The sequence below is a fragment of the Dendrobates tinctorius genome, unplaced genomic scaffold, assembly GCF_039654945.1.
Source record: "Dendrobates tinctorius isolate UK_male_01 unplaced genomic scaffold, ASM3965494v1 ptg000201l, whole genome shotgun sequence".
Lineage (NCBI taxonomy): Eukaryota > Metazoa > Chordata > Amphibia > Anura > Dendrobatidae > Dendrobates > Dendrobates tinctorius.
In genome coordinates, this window is record NW_027361868.1 from 10,832,272 (window position 1) to 10,852,169 (window position 19,898).

The 19,898-nt window shown below is 46.1% G+C and overlaps 1 protein-coding gene across 1 annotated transcript in view; it reads left to right on the top strand.

The window, feature by feature from the left end:
* TRAF5 (TNF receptor associated factor 5) overlaps positions 1-19,898 on the top strand; it is a 59,334-nt gene continuing 39,436 nt past the window's right edge. The window contains exon 1 of the mRNA XM_073553408.1: positions 1-351. The gene's annotated coding sequence lies outside the window, so the exon portion shown is untranslated. The remainder of the gene's footprint in view (positions 352-19,898) is intronic.

Consider the following 19,898-nt stretch of genomic DNA (forward strand, 5'->3'; position numbering starts at 1 on the left):
ATTGCACGTTCTCAGTGTGTTGTAACTTTCAGTGCTGGACTGGAGAACCGCAAGTCCCAGCAAGGCTTAGCTGTGGTTTAGCTCTACGGGCAAGGTTATGACAAGGATGGGACAACCCTGAGATTTTCCTATTTTCTTATGAACGCCTCCAGCAGTGACGTTCACACCACAACCTTCAGCACTGTCTCTTCCCTCCCTGCGCCGGATGAAAGAGCAAAGAAGTATCATGTCGCAGGTTCTCAGCCCACTAGTGGGCTCAGTAACATCTGGTGCGTAAAGCTGCTGCGACTGCGGAACAACCAGGGATACAGAACCCTCACTGCCTGACTACACAAGAGGGGAGCCTCCGAGGTAAGAGTGCTGTGTGTGCTGTCACCGAACCCGTGGGATATATGGATGTGTGCATTACTGTTAGAGTAGAAGAGGATTCTATGCTGTGATGACGGTGTGCCGCCTATGATGTGTGCTATGTATGATGTGTGCTATGTATGATGTCTGCCACCTATGATGTCTGCCATCTACGATGTGTGCCACCTATGATGTCTGCCATCTACGATGTGTGCCGCCTATGATGTGTGCTATGTATGATGTCTGCCATCTACGATGTGTGCTGCCTATGATGTGTGCCATGTATGATGTCTGCCATCTACGATGTGTGCTGCCTATGATGTCTGCCATCTACGATGTGTGCCACCTATGATGTCTGCCATCTACGATGTGTGCTGCCTATGATGTGTGCCATGTATGATGTCTGCCATCTACGATGTGTGCCACCTATGATGTCTTCCATCTACGATGTGTGCTGCCTATGATGTGTGCTATGTATGATGTCTGCCATCTACGATGTGTGCCGCCTATGTGTGCCATGTATGATGTCTGCCATCTACGATGTGTGCTGCCTATGATGTGTGCCATGTATGATGTCTGCCATCTACGATGTGTGCTGCCTATGATGTCTGCCATCTACGATGTGTGCCACCTATGATGTCTGCCATCTACGATGTGTGCTGCCTATGATGTGTGCCATGTATGATGTCTGCCATCTACGATGTGTGCCGCCTATGTGTGCCATGTATGATGTCTGCCATCTACGATGTGTGCTGCCTATGATGTGTGCTATGTATGATGTCTGCCATCTACGATGTGTGCTGCCTATGATGTGTGCCATGTATGATGTCTGCCATCTACGATGTGTGCCGCCTATGATGTGTGCTATGTATGATGTCTGCCATCTACGATGTGTGCTGCCTATGATGTGTGCTATGTATGATGTCTGCCATCTACGATGTGTGCCGCCTATGATGTGTGCCATGTATGATGTCTGCCATCTACGATGTGTGCCGCCTATGATGTCTGCCATGTATGATGTGTGCCATCTACGATGTGTGCCGCCTATGATGTGTACCATGTATGATGTGTGCCACCTATGATGTGTGCCATCTACGATGTGTGCCGCCTATGATGTGTGCTATGTATGTTGTGTGCCGCCTATGATGTCTGCCATGTATGATGTGTGTCACCTACGATGTGTGTCCTCTGATGTGTGCCGCCTATAATATGTGGCGCCTCCTACGATGTGTGCTATGTATGATGTGTGTCACCTATTATGTATACCTCCTCCGATGTGTGTCACTTACAATGTATGCCGCCTATGATGTCTGCCATCTACGATGTCTGCTGCCTATGATGTGTGGCGCCACCCCCGATGTGTGCTGTGTATGATGTGTGTCACCTATGATGTGTGCCATGTATGATGTGTGTCACCTGTGATGTATGCCGCCTCCGATGTGTGTCACAATGTGTGCCGCCTATGATGTCTGCCATCTCGGTGTGCCAATAACATTTGGTTAACCTGTGTTCATTGAATGCATTGGTGACCAAAGTCATCCATTGTTGTAGTACTACTAGTCTCAGTATGGAGACATGGAGCACAAGGATAGCACTCAGTTCTGTGACTTGGTGCCTTAGCGTATGTTCACACAAAGTTTTTATATATATGATTTTAATAAAGTTTTCACATCAAAATCCACATTTGAAAAAAAAACCACCCCAGCTCCTCTTCCTACAAGCTTCTCGTTTGCCCTTAGGGGATGATCACACGCAGTTCTTTGAAGTGAATTTTGAAAAATGAAAGTGAAAAAAACTTTTGCGCATGTTATTGTTTTTTTTTTAATTTTCCACTAGTATTTTTTTTAATGCACAGAAGAAAGAGCATCATGTCAGTTCTTTGGGATATTTTCCTCCCCACTTTTGGGGTGCATGCAAGCATTGGGGGGGGGGGGGGGGGTTTTCACAGGGATCTTGAAGCAGACCACTTCAAAATCCACATCCCCCAGTATATAGAGAGTATTCGAAGAGGGTTTGGGATGTAGATTATGAAGCAGAGCAGCACCAAAATCCCCACCAAAGAACTCAGTGTGAACATACCCAGAGTACATGTCACTTTCTCTGCTCCTTTTTTACACGTTGTAGAAAAAGCATCATGTCAGGTCTTTGGCATGTTCTCCCATTTGTCGTAGTTTTGGGGTGCTCTCAGCCAGAGTTTGTTTTTTTTTTCTTTGTGCATCTTGAAGTGAATTTAGGGCACATTTATTTGGTGGTTTTTCAAAAGTTTTTCCCACTGAATAATAAACACTGAATCTGGAGGACATTACTAAGTAAAAGGGCTTTCTCCTGACAGTTGCTGAACCCCCCAGCAATCAACTAGCGCCAAGTCCTTCCAAGCTCGAGACATTCATAGTATGCACTCTAAGGCTGTGTGCACACGCTGCGGATTCACCCGCGGATTTGTATCTGCGGATCCGCAGGTAAAACCACAAGTAAAATGACCTGCGGTTTGCCACCTGGATAATGAAATAGGTGGCAAACCGCAGCAGAATCCGCAGAAAGAATTGACATGTCATTTCTTTCTACGGATTCAAAACCACAGCTTTTCCGCAGTTGAAAATCCGCAGCATGTGCACATAGCCTTAGGGTCACTCGACTGTATTTTCTCTCTCATCCGAGAGAATCAGGTGGACTGTGCAAATCACTCTCTGATCAGACTATTATGAATATGATCTGATTTTCTTGATGGTGGAGAAAAAATTTTTTTGCCCCGTCTTCTCCTTTCTGTCAATCCGTAAAAATCGGGCTGCACTCAGACGTCATCCGAGCGCAGTCGGATTTTTTTTTCCCCCAACGGACTCAATGACCTGCATGACCGAGCGCGATCTGAATATCGGATGCAAATTGTACATGCTGCCATATTTTTTTGTTTTCTTGGATAGACTCGATCTGAGGGGGAAAAAAAAATTGAACATGTGCACAGCCCCATAGTGTAATGTTGGCCCAAGCGCGATCCGATGTTTTGTCAAAAATAGGATACTTAATGGAATTAATTAGCGGGACCCCCATTATATTTTAAAAAGACGATACGATAATAACGAGACAATAATAATGCTAATCGTACACATGACCTGAACTGTAATAAAACAAATGTGGTTTAGATCCCACAGATGGGCGTAGATGTCCGATATGTATAAAGAAAAAGCGCGCGCGCAATTATTGCAGGCGTTCGTATCAAAAGGAAATCATATACCTATAAGCTAATCCTGCAATGTGTGCAGAAAATGACAGAGGAACCTTGATTAGGAATAGGGTATATATTCCCTAGGCAATTCTCCCTTCAGGTATCACTAAAGGCCCCGGTGATGCATTTACACCGTGTTCTTCTTTTCTTTTCCAATCAATTTTATTAACATTTTATAACAGAGCATACATAAATGCAATATCATGAGGCATTCATGACACGTGAAAGAAAAAAGAAAAAAACACAACCAGACTATAAATACTAAGAAGAAGAACTCACGGAAACATTTCCAGCCAGCGAGACCATTTCTTTATAAAGGACGGAAGGCAGCCATTCAGCAACACCAATTTTTGCTCATATGACTTGTGTAAAGTCAGCTTTGCAATAATATCGAGTGAAGTGGGCACTCGAGTGGATTTCCAATAAAACACAATTTCATTATTCGAAACCAAAAGTAAATGAATAACCAATTTCCTAACAGAAGGATTCAAACGACTTGCATCCAACGAGAGCAGGGCGAACTGAGGAGTCAGGGAAAAATCTGATTGGTTTAAAATATGAGAAAGAAGGCTGGTTTCAGATTCGCGCTTTTTACATCGCTTCCTACTATCGCACACGGCTGCATGCGATCTGCGCACCCTATCTTAAGCATAGGGTGCGCTAGTAGGGTTTTGGCGTGCGCTGCGCACTTTTGAAGGTGCGCCGAGCGCACCAAAATGCAACATGGTGCGTTAGGCGCACACTGGCGCACCTTCAAAAGTGCGCAGCGCACGCCAAAATCCTACTAGCGCACGGTCTGCGCACCCTATGCTGAAGATAGGGTGCGCAGATCGCATGCAGCCGTGTGCGATAGTAGGAAGCGATGACCGGATGGGGCGGGCAGGGGGCGGGGCTTAGCGGCGCCGTGCGCTGCATGTTAAAAGCGCAAATCTGAAACCAGCCTAAGGAGTAGTACCATCTCGATATGATTTTAAAGTAGGACTCATGGAGAGCCACAGACATGGTAGCAGAATAGGTTAGAGACATGGTCAGTTCTCGAACATCTGGGGTAACAGAAAAATTCAAAACCGATTCCCATTTTTTCATATATGGGGATTTTATAAATGCAGAATCGTTGTTGAACCACTGGTAGATATAACGAGTGGACCAAAAAATATTATGGCCTGAGTTGCAGAAAATATTGATCGCTGGCTCCGATAGCGGAGGACAACGAGTCACCAGTGGAGTCAAAACGTGTTCTTTTCACTTGCACCTACAGTATGTTGTGTTCGCCTGTTGTTTGTTTTCTTTTTTTTATGATCGTTATTGTGTGCATAGTTTGGGGTTTCCAGATATTTTCAGCTGATTCATCAGTTGTGACTTTTAAAAAAAAAAAAAAATCTCAAATGTACTCCAGACTCACCCACCCACCCACTTTTTCACCCAGAGTGATTTTTTTTTTTTTCTTTTTGGTATGTCTAAAACGTTTGGGCAAATTTTGTGACATTTTCGCAAAATAAGTTGCAAAAAAAAAAATCAAAGAGCTAAAAGAGAGCTTTTTTTTTTTTTTTTTAAGTTTGCTCAATATTCGTGAACCACACCTGCTCCATTTTGAAGAATGTGGCACAAGGAAATGTCAACAAGTGGCAAAAACAAAAACAAAAAAAAAAAAACGAACAGAACAGAAAAGTAACTTTGGAAAAACAGCAAATAATGACTCAGTCCCATGTTTCTGATAAAAAGCAGGGGCCGTGTCTTCAGTTCAGGACCCAGTTCGTATAGGAGTCATGAAAGGCGGTGGTGGTAGCGGAGATCATTGGGTCTGTTTTTGTAGCTGTGACTCAATAATCAGATCAGGACATGATTTTAACATCAATCTCATGTAACAAGATATAACCCAGCCATCATCAGCCCGGCCAACCACCGATCACACGATATCAGAGGTCCAAAAGTCCTGTGTGACTGGAGCCGTACTGAGCATGTGCGACCACTGCTGCACTCATGTCTGTGGGACCGGTGGTTGCACATGCTCAGTACAGCTTCATTGACATAGGGGTCTTTGGGCCCCTCATTCTCAGAATCAGCTGTCGGACACCTAGGAATCATAAATTTATTCTCTATGCTGTGTGTGAAAACGTTGTTTATGGGACAACCACCCGTTTAGGGTACGTGCACACGCTGCGGATTCCGCTGCGGATTAATCTGCACGGATTTTGCAAAAACCGCAGATAATCCGCAGGTCCAAAGACCTGCGGATTATCTGCGGTTTGGTCCTGCGGATTCACTATCTCCACAATGGTGGAGATAGGAACCCGCAGCGGTTTCCGCAGAAAGAATTGACATGCAATTCTTTCTGCAGATTCAAAACCGCAGCAAATCCGCGCGGATTTTTCCGCAGCGTCAGCACAGCGGTTTTTATTTCCCATTCATTAGAATGGCACTGTACACCGCAGCTCTGCGGGTCCGCAGCGGCCAAAACTGCTGCGGAAACGCAGCGGAATCCGCAGCGTGTGCACACAGCCTAAAGCAGTTTACTGATATATCAGAGGAATGAGCTAAGGAGAAGGGAAAAAGAGGATCCTTTTTGTATGAGATGCCCGTCACAGCACAGAGGACAATGTCTGGCCTGTGGAGCCTGAAAAGAACAGCACCTCCATCTGCAATATAGTCAAAAACACATAAAATGGGGCAAGTTGTTGTTGTTCCTCATAGCAACCAATCACAGCGCAGCTTTCATTTTGTATTCTCCTCTTCACAGATGAAAGCTGTGCTGTGATTGGTTGCTATGGGCCACACAGATTGTTTACTTTCATGAATCTGTCTCATAAAAATGTCTGTAAAAATCAGGGCTATAGAAATGTTGTCTGTCCGTCAAAGGAGCATTCTTTTAAAATTAGTAGCCTGAGGCAAATTTATGAAAAATGTCTTAAACATAAAGTGTCTTTGTCGTCCATAGCAACCAATCACAGCGCAGCTTTCACTTTACCTTAATGGATTATTAACCCTTGTGCGATGTATTGTATATGTATGGCCGAAGTGCGCACTCAGTATACGGATCATACATAGAGTACACAGAACCTGAGCCCACTCCATAACGTGCCCACCTGTCACACCCACGACATGTATCAGCTGCCAGGTTTCCTTCCATTTTTTCCAAATGTAAATTTAAAAAAAAAAAATCTGAAACAAAAAGTAAAAATAACATATTTGGTCTCTCCTCAGACACAATAGCCCAAACTAATGAAATACAAACATGTTTATCCCATACAGTGAAAACTGGAAAAAAAAATCAACATGGTTGAATTTTTTTATTTTTTTCATCACATCTTCTCCCCATAAGGAGGAAATAAAAAGATCAGAACGTGGAATGAATCCCAAAATGGTAACGATAAAAACTACAGCTTGTGCCGCAAAAAAAAAATACTTTACGGAGAGAAAAATAAAAAAAATGCAACTTTTTTTTGCAAGTTTTTCATTTTTTTTTTTTTTTGTTAACTCGTAAAACAAAACAAAAAAAAAACCAGCATAAATTTGGCATCACCATAACCATACTGAGCCGAGAACACATGAGCGTCACTCACTGTCAATTAATCACTGATCTGTTTTCCGTAAGTGCTCAGGGCAGCATCCGAAGTGCTATTTCCATCTCTTCCTGTTTACCCCCGTCCAGGAGAATTGTCCAAGCTCATTTCTAAGAAAGTGTCATTATCTGATTGTGAATAAGTCCTTTTATTGTTTTTTTTCTTTCTCTATGTCCTGCAGTAAGAGAGGGATCATAAGAATAGCAGGGATATTCTGCCCCCTATAAACAGTGCCAGGCGTGGATGGTCATCATAAACTGCCATTTTCACAGCTTCCCTATTAAGAAATAGAAAAATCAACTGGAAAGTGGACCCGCAAACAGCGATATAGAGAGACGTAGGAAAAGTAGGCTATGCCTTTATAAAAAGTGTTAGACAGGGAATCCCCTCATAACCAGTGTCAGCCATAGAGCGCCCCTAAAGGCTCCTTGTAATTATAGCTAAGCAGAGAATGTGAGCAGAACGGAGGCACCAGGTGAGCTGAACTACTAACTGGAAGAGTCAGACGGCCGTATATCTCAAACGAGGATCGCAACGCAATTCTTGGACTGGTCATCCACTCTCCCGACCCGAGAGTGACAACTGCATACGTCAAGCTGTTAACAGCCGACGGCCGAGTAATACGGCTGTCTGACTCTTCCCTAATACTTATTTGCCTAAAAATGCCTCTTTAAAGCCACGTTCACACGGTCAGTATTTGGTCAGTATTTTACATCAGTATGTGTAAGCCAAAACCAGGAGCGGGTGATAAATCCAGAAGTGGTGACGGGTTTCTATTATACGTCTCCTCTGGTTGTTCCACTCCTGGTTTTAGCTTACAAATACTGATGTAAAATAGTGGCCAAATACTGAACGTGTGCATGCGGTCTAAGGAACTTATCAGCAGGTGACGCACTGACAAAGAATACTCTGAAGTAAAAACTGATGGAAAAAAGTGTTAGCAAATGCAGACGTTTTTCCCTCTAAGGGCCCCGTCACACATAGCGACTCACCAGCGTTCCCGACAACGATATCAACTTGTCAGGATCGCTGGTGAGTCGCTACATGATCGCTGGTGAGCTGCCAAACAGACAGCTTCACCAGCGATCAGCACCAGCGATGGCGAGCGCTGGCGTCGCTGTGTACATTAGTTACCAGCGCACTGATGCAGGGAGCTGGTAACTAAGGTAAACAGCGGGTTTCTAAGTGCATTATACTATATGCAGGACTATGGGGCACATTATATTATATGGAGGACTATGGGGCACATTATATTATATGGAGGACTATAGGGAGTGTATTATACTATATGGAGGACTATGGGGCACATTATATTATATGGAGGACTATGGGGCACATTATATTATATGGAGGACTATAGGGAGTGTATTATACTATATGGAGGACTATGGGGCACATTATATTATATGCAGGACTATGGGGCACATTATATTATATGCAGGACTATGGGGCACATTATATTATATGGAGGACTATAGGGAGTGTATTATACTATATGGAGGACTATGGGGCACATTATATTATATGCAGGACTATGGGGCACATTATATTATATGGAGGACTATAGGGAGTGTATTATACTATATGGAGGACTATGGGGCACATTATATTATATGGAGGACTATGGGGCACATTATATTATATGGAGGACTATGGGGCACATTTTATTATATGGAGGACTATGGGGGACATTATATTATATGGAGGACTATGGGATGTAAACTGTAGATGTGCTGCTGATAACATGATACTGTATGGTGATCTGTTAGTGATCTATTAATGATTGTTCTGTCCCCATCATTCTTTCTCAGATGGTGGAAAGAGGCCGGGAAACAAGTGTTGAACGACTTCAATATTGTTGATCGCACTCATTTAGCGTCCTGGACTCAGCGCACGTAACTACAACCGAAATGCTTCTGTGTGATGTGCAATATGTTAGCATTTGGGGCCCCATTTTAAACTCTGCCTAGGGCCCCACTTTGCCTAAAACCGGCCCTGCTCATACACATGACATGATGCAGCATCACAGATCACAATCTCTGCCAGGGCCTCCTATATAAGATGCACACACCACACTCTTATATGGCCTAATATGTCATATGAGGCCTGTATACCGACTGTACAGACCGCACTATCATCCTCCTGTATGCCGTACATAGGCAGAGAGTGCGGTCTGTACAGTATCTAAGAGGGCAACAGTCTGTGTGTCTTATAGGGGCCTAATAGGAGGCCAAAAGTCTGTGTGTCTTATAGGGGGCCTAATAGGAGGCTGACAGTCTGTATGTGTTATAGGGGGCCTAATAGAAGGCCGAGAGTCTGTATGTCTTATAGGGGCCTAATAGGAGGCCGACACTCTGTATGTGTTATAGGGGGCCTAATAGGAGGCCGACAGTCTGTATATCTCATAGGAGGCCTAATAGGAGGCCGACTGCCTGTATGTCATATACCAGGCCAATATGCCGTACATACCGCAATATCGGCATCCTATATAATGTACATACCACACTCTCAGCCACTTATAGAAAGTATCTATTGTAGGAGACCGAGAGTGCGGTCTGTATGTGATATAGGATGCCAAGAGTACAGTCTGTACAATATATAGGAGGCTGAGAGCGTTCTCTTTTGCACACTGTACAGCTTGCTAAAAAGCACATGTTTTAGTGGGAGAAGCCAAAAAATGAACACGTAATAAAACCGATTATTGTAGCCATAGGGTGGGCCCCTAGAGTCAATTCCCCTGGTGGGCCCTAGGCACCCCAGTCCGACCCTGCGTGTAACCCTCTGGAGATTGGCAAGTTCCAAGCCAAGATGGGTCAAACATTTTGGTGAACCATCTGCAGGGAATGTGTAGCACCACTAGTCAGACAAATGTCCAACATGTAAGGTTTGGAAATTCCACCAAGTCTGGGTCCACCAAGGTGTGAGCTGCTCTTACATAGCAGCTCTCTAGACCAAAAAAAGGTAGTTGTAGAACAAAGATCCCTCAATAATTAAAGCACTGACTTCCAATACTTAGATAAAGCAAACTTGTATATGAAAAAAATGAAATTCCAGTAGCAAGAAGACATCTTTATAAAATGTTTAGTTTATTAAACGTTGAAATTACAATGGTCTGTTGCCATTGCATGGACTTTAGGACCTCGATCTGACACCATCACATGGACTTTAAGCCCCCTTTACATTTAGCGATGCACCAGCGATCCCGACAACGATACGACCCGGTCAGGATCGCTGGTGCATCGCTAAATGGTCGCTAGTGAGCTGCCAAACAGGCAGATCTCACAGCGACGTAGCGACGCAGCAGCAGTCGTTACCTGTCAGATGCGGCGATGATGACGTCCTCCGCCCGCATGCACGCGTCGCTCGTCGGCGCCAGCAGGAAGCGGCCGACGTGAAATGGAAGTGGACAATCTCGCGCAATCAGCGATAGCCAGCGGGGGAGCCGGTCGGAGGTATCACACATAGCGATATCGCTATCGATATCGCTGCTGCATCACAAAATCGGTGACGCTTTAGCGATATTGCTAGCGATATCGCTATGTGTAAAGTCCCCTTTAGGAGCTGGGGCTGACACCATCGCATGGACTTTAGGAGTTAGGGCTGACACCATCGCATGGACTTTGGGAGCTGAGGCTGACCCCATTGTCTGGACTTTAGGACCTCGGTCTTACACCATCATATGGATTTTAGGAGCTGACACCATTGCATGGACTTTAAGAGCTGGGGCTGACACCATCCCATGGACTTTAGGACCTGAAGCTGACACCATTGCATGGACTTTATGATCTGTGGCTGATGCCATTCTATGGACTTTAGGACCTCAGTCTGACACCATTGCATGGACTTTAGGAGCTGGGGCTAACGCCATCCCATGGACTTTTGAACCTGATGATGACACCATCGCATGGACTTTAAGAGCTGTGGCTGATGCCATCAGATGGACTTTAGGAGCTGGGGCTGATGCCAACGCCTGGACTTCAGGAGCTTGTGCGGACACCATCTCATGGAATTTTGGAGCTGGGGCTGATGCCATCACAAGAACTTTAGGATCTGGTAGCTAACGGCATTGCATGGACTTTAGGAGCTGTGGCTGATATCATTGCATGGACTTTAGGAGCTGGGGCTGATGCCATCTCATGTACTTTAGGAGCTTGATCTGTTCATATAAGTGCATGTTAATATTCATTTTTTTCAGTAGTAATTGGAGCATAAACTCTCCAAATCCTCCTGAAAACTTTTTAAAAAACTCTTGGAAAACTCAACTTCAATTCATTTCTATTCCAAATCCACAGTATGTGAGTTTACACTCCAAAATCTCAGTAAGAAGACTTAAAGGAATTCGTGTACAAATCTGGAGTCATATGTGACTGCAGACTTGTGAATCCTCACAGTGTGCTCACTGCACGCTCTGAGGACTCCCAGGTGTCGGCGCCTCTAGTAGGCGGTCATGTGACTATAAGTTTGCGACTTGCATACTTGCGACCACATTCCGACTAGATGTGTCCAGCCATGCTCAGAACAATAGCATTAAGTGAGGCTGCGCACATCTAGTCGGCTTGTGACCTCCTGTATGCAAATCACATATGTGAAGTCATGCGCCTGCCATCGGCACCGGAGATTCCTCACAGCACACAATGCATGTAAAGATTCACAAGTCTGCAGTCACATAGAGTGACTGCAGATTTGTAGCCTAATGCCGGACAACTCCTTTGGTCTTCTCAAAGGAACTCTTTGGTGCTCCTGTAGGTGTAATATGAGGGCAGGACGGTAGTCGCAGCCGAGGACACCGGGGCTCTGGTGTCCTGACCTCCTCCCACAGGAATATTTTAAGCATCTACCGGTGTACCTGTTCTGGTTGCTGGTCCACGGTCAGGAATTCCACTGCGGTGCGACCCAGCTCCTACACACTTGCTTCCAGTGCATGTAGAAGAAATAACAAACACAGATACCAGTTCTGATGCAAACTCAACGCTTTTACTTTCTTCTTTAATGGGTCCAGGCACAACAGTTACATCACAGTCCACACAGCCTTCCTCCTTGTCATGATCCCAGTGCAGGTTTTTGAGCTGCACGTCAGGGGTTAATGTCTGGAACTCAGTGCAGGTTTTGACCTGCACACCTGGGGTTAATGATTGTGGCCTCTTTCTGGTTCTGGGAGAGCTTCTTAAACCCCTGGGAAGCTCCAATCCCTGTCAGTTATACTTTTGCCTTTGGCCAAGTGTGGTGACCTCTGTGTGCCTGTGCCTGTTCGTTGTTATAGCTTGTTTATATGGTTCTGACCCAGTTCTGTTCCCCGTTGTGAGTTGCCTGTTGATTCTGTACTTCGCTACCCTCCCTGTGTATGACTCATTGCCTGTGACCTGACTACTCTCTGCTCGCCCCTCTTGTGCCTTACAGCTATCTCTGTGTATGACTCCTTGGCTATGTCCTGACTATCCTCCCTGACTATGCCCCTTGGTAACTTTGTCTTGCAGTTACCCTGCTAGGAGTTCTCTTGCAGCTCCTAGCTCTCTGGAGTTTAGGCCACGCCCCCAGCAGTCACGTGCTTCAGGTCCTGCTGTTCTGAAGTACGCACCTACTCGGCTGCTGCCCGCTCCACAGGTATCTTTGAGCACAGTTCGCTTTACTCAGGACACGCGCACTGGCTCAGTGAGCAAGTGCAGTGCGGTGTTCCTGACATTATAACTGACCGTGAACTTTTTTTTTCTCTCCTCACTTCTGCAGCATGGACCCAATGCATGCCTTATCTGAGCAGGTGAAATGCTTGACTCAGTCGCTGCAGAAGCTAAGTATGGAACAGGTTGCGGACTCGGTTCAGGGGGTGCTTTCCGCAGGCTTTCAGCAGGTGGGGAATAGAGATGTCTGTTGTGAGCTCATTTTCTCGTTCACCTTTGATGTCCGATGAACTCCCTCTGCTGGTGAAAGGAGGTGGTGAAACTGATTTGGATGGGAGAAACCTGTCACCTGAACAGGTGGATTGCGATTGGACATCCGGAATCTCTGAGTGGATATAAGGCAGCCGACGCCCTGTAGGGTTGCTGGTGATTTCTCTGCTCTGAGCTCTGGCCTCCAGTTCAGTTCCTGTCTTCTAAAGCTAAGTTTTGCTCTGTTATTGTTCCATGAGATTTTGTCTGATTTGCTTATTTTTGTGTTCTGCCAGCCCCGGCTGGGGCTCTGCTGAATTTCCATTTTTGTCCCAGATCGGTTAAATCTCTTTTGCTCTGTCTTCAGAATATATCAGAGTGCTGATATAGGGATTTTGAAGTCTAGTGACTTCAGGGCCGTTTTTCCTATCAGACGTTTTGGGACATTTTTGGTAGGGTTTTTGCGGATTGCAGCCAGCATCTTTTCTGTCCTTTCCTATCTAGTTAGTTGGGCCCCATCGTTTGCTCTGCCTGTCTTTCTGTCTGTGCTTGTGTTTTCATCTGTTTTCACCGACAATACATGTTGCGGGCTGTCTATTGCTTTGGGGTCTGCTCTGGGGCTGTTTAGATTTCCCCTTTCTTTCTTTAGGCTTATTTAGTTCTCCGGCTGTGAAGAGGCATCTAGGACCACCTTAGGAACGCTCCACGGCTACTGTTAGTTGTTGTGAATAGGATCAGGGGTCTGCAATCCGCTAGCTACCAACCTCTCCGGTTTTCTGGACTTAGCTTGTATTTTTGTTTTTTCCTCCTCCGATGACTCATTCATAACAGATGTCATTTTAGTCCCACCCGAATCCCCGGTTAAAGTGCCAGATACGTTTTCTGGTAACAAAGATGAATTCAGAGCATTTAAGGAGGGCTGTAAGCTCTTTTTCTCTTTGAGATCCCGCTCCTCTGGGGATGAGAAACAGAGGGTGGGGGTGGTTATGTCCCTGCTTAGGGGGTCCCCACAAGCCTGGGCATTTTCGCTTTCCTCTTCTACCCCTGAGAGAATGTCTGTGGATGTGTTTTTTGAAGCCTTAGGGCTTATTTATGATGAACCTGATAGAGTGCGTTTGGCTGAGGACAAGGTGATGAGTGTCTGTCAGGGGAAGCATTCGGCCAAGTGGTTCTGTACTGAATTCAGAGGTTGGGCAGCCAAGATTTCTTGGAGTGATGCCGCCCTTCAGGGGCTGTTCTGTAGAGGCCTGTGTGAATGTCTGAAGGATGCCCTGGCACTCCATCCTCCACCTGACTCCCTGGAGGATGCCATGACCCAAGCGGTTCGCATGGATCGCAGACTGCAGGCTAGAGGTGTTATGCAACTGGAAACACCATTATTCTTCAGTGGAGATGAGACCCATACTCTTCCTGTGGCTATGGAGGTGAGCGCTGTCACCTGTGAGGAAAAGGAAAGAAGACGCCACCGGGAGAAGCAGTTGTGCTTCTATTGTGGGGAATCTGGACACTGGAAGAAGGACTGCCCCTCCTGTCCGTCATCCTCCAAGATGGCGGGAAACGACTAGGTCTGAGTAGTAGTCGAGGAGGCTACCCAGACCTTCAGGTACAATTTTCCTCACATGCAAAAATGGTGCTGCAGGTGGAACTGGAACTTGGTATTGGTCCGGTTCAAACTACTGCTTTTGTTGACTGTGGTTCTGCCGTGAGCCTGATTGATACCAAAATTATGACTCTTAATAAGATAGGGACAGTCAGGCTTCAGGATCCTATTAAACTTGTGGCAATTGACTCGTGCCCTCTTACCCAGGACGGTATCTGTTACAGGTCTGAACTTTTTTCTCTAAAAGTGGGTTCCACTCATGTGGAAAAACTAAGTTGTCTTGTGCTAGATAACTTGCCTTCAGGACTGGTACTGGGGATGCCTTGGCTTCAACGCCATAATACTACCATTGATTGGGTGACAGGAGAGATCACTCAATGGGGATGTAAAGATAAATGTGGTAACCTGGGACATCTTGTTAACGCTGTTAAATCCGTATCTGTGTCGTCTGTCGGTCTGGAAGGTATTCCGGAGTACCTGAAGGATTTTGAAGACGTTTTTTCCGAAAGTGAGGCTGAGGCGCTGCCACCACATAGACCCTATGATTGTGCCATTGATTTAGTACCCGGAGCCAAGTTACCTAAGGCTCGATTGTTCAATTTGTCCGGGCCCGAGCGCAAAGCCATGAAGGAGTACATAGCTGAGAGTCTCCACAAAGGGCATATCAGGCCTTCTGTGTCACCTGTGGCAACAGGATTCTTCTTTGTGAAGAAGAAAGATGGTGGTTCCTCGACTTTCGCAAACTGAACAAGATAACGGTTAGGAACACTTACCCACTTACCCTCATCCCAGACTTATGTAACCAGTTAGCTGGGGCCCAATGGTTCTCCAAGTTAGATCTCAGGGGGGGCCTACAGTCTGATAAGGGTTTGGGAAGGGGACGAGTGGAAAACTGCGTTCCTCACATCAGAAGGACTCTTTGAAAACCTGGTAATGCCGTTTGGGTTAACTAATGCACCCGCTATTTTCCAGAATTTCATCAATGTTGTGTTTTCTGACCTGATAGGCCGTTTTGTTATTATTTATTCGGATGACATTTTGGTGTATTCCACGGACAGCCAATCTCACTTGCAACATCTACAGACAGTTCTCCAGAGACTCAGGGAGAACCAATTGTTCGCTAAATTGGAAAAATGTTAGTTTTTTGTACAGGAACTGTCTATTTTGGGGTTGATTGTGTCCTGTGAGCGGTTTCGTATGGATCCTAAGAAGGTGCTGGCGATCGCTGACTGGGTTCAGCCTCGAGATCTCAAGGGGCTCCAGCGCTTCTTGGGATTTGCGAACTATTATCGGAGATTCATTAAAGGTTTCTCACAAGTGGTTAAACCACTCACGTATCTTACCCAGAAGGGCGCTGATGTAAAAAATTGGTCTGTACTCGCTAAGGAGTCCTTCTCAGCTATTAAGAAATGTTTCATGTCCGCCCTGGTGTTGGTTCAACCAGACCCGTCCAAACCATTCATTGTGGAGGTGGATGGTTCTGAAGTGGAGGTGGGGGCTGTGCTGTCCCAGGGTCCAGTCACCCTTACCAATCTCAAACCCTGTGCCTTCTTCTCCAAGAAGTTCTCTTCAGCCGAGAGAAACTATGACGTAGGTAATAGAGAACTTCTTGCGGTCAAGCTGGCGTTTGAGGAACGGAGGCACTTTTTGGAAGGGGCGGCTCACCCTATCACGGTTGTCACGGATCACAAAAACTTGGCATACCTTGAATCTGCTAAGAGGCTTACTCCTAGACAAGCCCGTTGGTCAATTTTTTTTCACGATTTCAATTCTCCATTACTTTTTGACCGGGGTCCAAAAATGTTAAAGCGGATGCCCTGTCCTGAAGTTTTGACCCGGTGTCTCCCCCCCGAGCAGCCATCCTCCATTCTTCCCCCACGGGTGGTAGTGGCGGGGGTCTCATCTGAGTTGGAACAAGAAATTCTAAGGGCTCAGGCGCTAGCTCCGGCAACCAGGCCAGGGGATAAATTGTTTGTTCCATATTTTTTGCGGCCTAGACTTCTGCAGGAGTTTCATGAGTCTAGGTTGAGTGCTCATCCAGGTATCACGGCCACTAGAGAGGCAGTAGCCAGGGGTTTTTGGTGGCCTTCAGTAAGGTCCGATGTCAAGAATTTTGTTTCTGCTTGTGGTGTGTGTGCCTGTTACAAAAGCTCGCATAACCGGCCGGCTGGGGAACTCATACCTTTACCGGTTCCTGATAGGCCATGGACTCATCTTTCCATGGATTTTATTACTGGCCTTCCACCTTCCAGGGGCAATACCGTGATCTGGGTGGTGGTGGTTAGGTTTTCTAAACAGGCCCACTTCATTCCCTTGGCAGCATTACCCTCAGCAGAAACATTGTCAAGGTTGTTTGTGCAGCATGTGGTCCAATTGCATGGGGTACCCCTGAATGTTGTGTCTGACAGAGGTGTGCAGTTTGTGGCCAAATTTTGGAGGGCGTTCTGTATGAAATTGGGCATCTCACTCTCCTTCTCGTCGGCATATCACCCGGAGAGTAATGGTCAGACAGAACGCACCAATCAATCCCTGGAACAAATTCTCAGGTGTCTGACCTCCGCCAGACAGGAGGATTGGTGTGATGCGTTACCGTTGGCAGAATTCGCTTTTAACAACCGAGTGAGTCCACCAATATGTCCCCATTCCTGATTAACTATGGGTTCAATCCGCATTTTGGGGAGTTTTCACGGGTGGATTCCGGTTGTCCAGGGGTAGAGGGGTCCGTTCAACAGTTAAAAAACCTCTGGGCTGAAGTCCAGCGTAATATCTCTCGGGCCCAGGGGATGTACAAATATTTTGCTGGCAAAAAGAGAGCCTCGGGAGACATGTTTCAGGTGGGAGAGAAGGTTTGGCTTTCCACACGTAACATCAACTTGAAGGTACCATCAGCTAAATTGGGACCAAAGTTCATTGGTCCGTACGAGATTATGGAGATGGTCAACCCAGTGGCATATACGCTGCGTCTCCCCGCCTCCTTAAAAATATCCATTGTGTTCCATAAATCTCTGTTGAAATCCGTAGGGTCTGTCAAAAAGCACTCCGAGCCTGTTGTTCCTCCAGTACTGGTGGAGGGTCAGTTGGAGTATGAGGTAGGACATATTGTGGACTCTCGGCGGGTGCGCCGCTCTTTGCAGTACCTGGTCCACTGGAAGGGATATGGACCAGAGGAGCGCTCATGGGTCCCTGCTCGCTCTGTACATGCAGATCGCCTGGTTCGGGCTTTCCATGCCAAGTACCCGGGGAAGCCTGGGGTCCAGAGGCCCCCCGTTGAGGGGGGTACGGTCATGATCCCATTGCAGGTTTTTGAGCTGCAGGTCAGGGGTTAATGTCTGGAGCTCAGTGCAGGTTTTGACCTGCACACCTGGGGTTAATGATTGTGGCCTCTTTTTGGTTTTGGGAGAGCTTCTTAAACCCCTGGGAAGCTCCAATCCCTGTCAGTTATACTTTTGCCCTTGGCCGAGTGTGGTGACCTCTGTGTGCCTGTGCCTGTTCGTTGTTATAGCTTGTTTATATGGTTCTGACCCAGTTCTGTTCCCCCTTGTGAGTTGCCTGTTGATTCTGTACTTCGCTACCCTCCCTGTGTATGACTCATTGCCTGTGATCTGACTACTCTCTGCTCGCCCCTCTTGTACCTTTGCCGCTATCTCTGTGTATGACTCAATGGTTACGTCCTGACTATTCTCCCTGTCTATGCCCCTTGGTAAACTTTGTCTTGCAGTTACCATGCTAGGAGTTCTCTTGCAGCTCCTAGCTCTCTGGAGTTTAGGCCATGCCCCCAGCAGTCACGTGCTTCAGGTCCTGCTGTTCTGAAGTACGCACCTACTCGGCTGCTGCCCGCTCCACAGGTATCTTTGAGCACAGTTTGCTTTACTCAGGACACGCGCACTGGCTCAGTGAGCAAGTGCAGTGCGGTGTTCTTGACACTCCTGCTCTTTCCTTTTCTGACTTTCTTCGCCCTCACGTACATTACAGGGTAGTAGCGCCCTTGGCGGTACCGCAGTTTCGCTTCTGTATGACCTCAGTACATAGGGGATCCCGCTCATCCGCTTCCCCTCAGACTTGCAGGCCTCAGCCCTATTGAGGATCTGCCACATCATGAACATTCTGCGCCCTGCACGACTTTTGGACCACGTTTCCTTCTTCGTTCCTGCAGCTGATGTGAACTGTAACTTCCCCGGGTGCTCCGGTCTTATCCAGCACCCGTCTGACTGTGCCCGTGCCTTCCTGCTTCTTATCAACATTGCGTAGCTACTATGGCGTCCTGGGCTTAGAGCCCTTGTGGACCTGTTGGGCGTGCTCTCCCTTCTCAGCTATTCCTATCACCTACACTAACTTAACCCACAGCAGCTCCTCCTACAGTTAACCCCTAATGAACTATCTATCAACTGTACCTATCAAGGACCCACTAGTATGCCCCCATCTAGTGGCCCATTCCAACACTACACTTACCCAGTCTATGAATATTTTATACTACAAGTGCCCTCCGCTATTGAACCCGAAGGATACACTGAATTACCCTGATCTATACATTAACATACGACATACAATACAATATACAGTAAGATAAGGTCACAACAAAGCATAATATCTTACAGTTTGGTAACACATAATCGTGGCAGTACCAAAAAGACCATCAGTAATACACAGCCATGTAGCAGTACCGAAACACCATAGAATATTTACATTAATAACATCTGTACATAAGAACTCTTAAAGGGGAGGAGGCATTAAAGGGGTGTTCCATTCCAATCCCCTACATAGGCTCCAGGATCCAGGTGCAACTGCAAACCCACCACCTACTGTAGGCACTCCCCTTTTAAAGGAGCCTGCTGAATGTGATTGGTGGCTTGTTTCCTCATCTTATACAGACCTATTTGTTATTTTAGAAGGTTATATCCCTTTATCTCTATATGGATAGTGTTTTGGTGATAGTTGTGTGATTTCTGATATTATTTCTTGTACTTCTTTTCATCATTAGGTTGTGGTGGTCGTAGAGGAAAATAATGACTAATATAGTTACAAATTGTCCCTTTTTAGTGGGAAAATCCCTTGTCATAACACATATTTTTGATAACTGTGTATTCTTTTGTAAATATGTCTAGGGATAACCCCTACTTGCACCATGAGACTCTCATAAGGCTTATCTTGTGCTCATCTTGTCCATTCATGAATTAAAGGGAATCTTTCACTAGCATTTTGCTACTCCACCTAAGAGCAGCATGATGTAGGGGCAGAGACCCTGATTCCAGCTATGTATCACTTACTGAACTGCTTGCTGTCAATTTGATGAAATCACAGTTTTA